Here is a 2,554-nt window from a genome sequence, read left to right as displayed (position 1 = left end):
GTCTGCCCGTTTCAGACCAAAGCTGGTTTCTCTCTGCGGTCCTGAAGCTACGCCGTGTTGGAGTACAGAGACTCTTCTCCAACATGGCTGCCAACAGCCACCCGAGGAACAGAGTAAACCACTCTGTCGTCAGAAGGTCTCTGCGGATAGTCCGAGCTTCTGTTGGGGAAGTTCACCTGGGCGTAGGTTRGTCTAGTCAAATCATCTTCAGCCTGAAGAAAGAAAAGCAAGCGGTCAAGGTGAGCAGAGCAACAAGAGATTCCTGATTATTCAACTGGATCTGAAAAACACAAAGCGGGTTTGGGCCACCAAGGTCATCTCCACTCCATTCAGTGATCTTTTAATAAAGGARTGAATGAATGTGAGTTTTTGCAGGTATTCAGGTCAAAGTTCAGCTTACCTCGTCCAGAGGAAGAGCTGCAGTCGCAAGGCTGTAGACGCCATCAGCTGCAGTTGCAGCTGGTTTACTGTAGGAGGCGCAGCTGTAAACTGTGCAGATTTCCACAGGAACAGATTCCATCTCATCTCCTCTGATTTCTTCATAATCTCTGTTGGTCTTCAGGAGAAAAAAGGAAATCGATGCGTCTTTATTTCCGACAGTTTCAGAGCGTTGATGCTGAACCATGAAGCTCCTCAAACTCACCTCAACAGAAGGAGTTTTCTTTGTTTTCACAGCAGGATCTGAAAAACAGACCAGAAGATTCAGAAACCTGCTTCCATAACATCACCACCTTCTGCACAGGTTCGTTATAAACAGGTCACAGAGGAGTAACTAACTGAACCTCAACAGTCCCTGATCTGACTTCTACCAGCTGAAACTGGGTTGGACCAAAACAGATGRACCAAACTGGACCCCAGATTCTCCCTCCTYCTCCACTTGGGGGAACTGAAAKRCTGAGAGACTCCAGGTGAGTCCTGGGTTTTCACTGGCGTCTCGTCTTACTGAGACGTGTCTAAAAGATCTTGCTCAGGAATTATCGAGCAACCAAGTCACCTCAACCTGAACTCCAACTCTGGTTGTTCTGGTCACATCCTGCAGACTGACCTCAGGTCTGCTGCATGCTGGGCTCATCAGACGGTGAAGAAGAGTCACCACAATCCCGTCTGAAAGGTGTTGAGCGTTCAGGTGAGCCGATCTCTGAGTCGGAGCTTCCATTCCAGCAGCTCCTTCTAAGCTTCCACCTGCAGACTGACTTTCTCCTTTTCCACCTGCCCACATTCACTCCATACCTGGGAAGCATGCATGTCCGTCCTCGTCCTCTTCCTGCCTTCTCAACCAACATCTATCAAACTAAACACCAGAACACCTTCCACCAACACCAGTCCTGGTCTGACATGCAGCTTCAGCTCCTGAGTCAACCTCTAATACCYGTCATACTTAAATTAGACTGAAATATTGAAAAAACAAAAAAAGCGTTGGAGTTTTGGTAAATGTTGCGCGTTACCATGGTAACCAGRATAACCAGGTTTCTGGGTGTTTATTCTGTTTCCTACCTTTTTCATGCTTGTGTGATCTGTTTCTGCAGAAAACCAGCAGAGCCACAGTCAACATGATGATGATGAAGGCCAGAGCCAGACCCACGATGAGCAGAACGTCTGAAAACRGGAAGTTATGTTGGGTTGGTAGTGTTCATGTTGTGTTTCACAGGTGGATGTGCACCAAGTGCACAAACACATTAACACATATATGTTCAATCCAAAGGTAAAATAATGTTTCAATGGTAGAATCTCAAACATCCAAAAATGTGTTGTTTCTAATATAACTTAATTATTTTTGCTATATAAGGTGTGATAATTGTGTATTTATGAATTATGTGCTWTGTTTCTAATRTGTTAAATGTGTGTAACTGTTTTTGTAATAAATGTTTTAATGTTGTGGACCTGAGGAAGAGTAGCCATTGTTAAGGCAATGGCTACTGGGGATTGAAACAAACAAATCCCAAAAACACAAATTAGCATCAAACTGAGCGTTTCTGTGGTAACAGAGTAAAAACTCTGCATGTCCAGCAGGTAGAGTGGTTGGACCTGGAGATGATTCATGGCCGTCACCCAGAGCTGAACGGTCTGTGGCTGCAGAGGAATCTGAAGGAGTGAAACTTGATGCACTGGAGCTGAAAGTCCTGGTTGTTGCTGTTTTTCTTGAAGTAGTAGTAGTTGTTGTTGTTGTTGTTGTTGTTGTTGTTGTTGTTGTTGGTTTAACTGCTGCGAAACAGAAGAAAAGTTTAGCTCCAAATAAAAAAGAATGAGTTTAAAATGAGCTGAGAAAAACATTGATAAATCGAACTATGTCATAATTTACACTGAAATAAAATCAAGTTTCATAATATACCTTCAAATTATAAGCTAGGATGTTTTAACACAAGCATTGTTACATATTTATATTACACTGAAGATTGAACTTTTATTTGAAAGAAACTCACCATCTGTAACAGTGAGGTGAAAGTCTCTGTATTTATCTAGGTCGTACGCCACATCCAGGTTACATCGGTACCATCCTGAGTCAGACCGGGTCAGCKCTGAGATGCTCACATACAGAACTCCTCCTTCATATTCA

Source organism: Poecilia reticulata, linkage group LG7 (assembly GCF_000633615.1).
Source record: "Poecilia reticulata strain Guanapo linkage group LG7, Guppy_female_1.0+MT, whole genome shotgun sequence".
NCBI lineage: Eukaryota > Metazoa > Chordata > Actinopteri > Cyprinodontiformes > Poeciliidae > Poecilia > Poecilia reticulata.
The sequence above is the reverse complement of the archived record's forward strand: the minus strand, read 5'-3'. Positions refer to the sequence as shown.